Consider the following 344-nt stretch of genomic DNA (forward strand, 5'->3'; position numbering starts at 1 on the left):
GAACTTAACTTTGAAGGTCATTTGAAGGTCAATATGATTTTGTTAAATGGGAACCCCAATTTTTGACACCGGATTCGGAAAGAGCGGAAAATTTTACATCGGAAACGGTATTTGGAAATTTTTTTTATGACCCTTAGAAGGTCATTTCAAGGTCAAATGTTAAAACCTGTGGTTGTTATTTGATTGCATTTTCGAATACATAGAATAATTGTCGTTAATGTACTTTTATGAGGAATATTCAACCCCAATGTGACAACGACCTTGAAAATATTGACCTTCAAAAGGTTGTTCTTACTTTTAGCGTTACCCAGAAACAACGACGTGGACGTAGTAAGTTCTGTTTC

This window comes from Trachymyrmex cornetzi, unplaced genomic scaffold, assembly GCF_001594075.2.
Source record: "Trachymyrmex cornetzi isolate Tcor2-1 unplaced genomic scaffold, Tcor1.1 scaffold675, whole genome shotgun sequence".
Taxonomy (NCBI): Eukaryota; Metazoa; Arthropoda; class Insecta; order Hymenoptera; family Formicidae; genus Trachymyrmex; species Trachymyrmex cornetzi.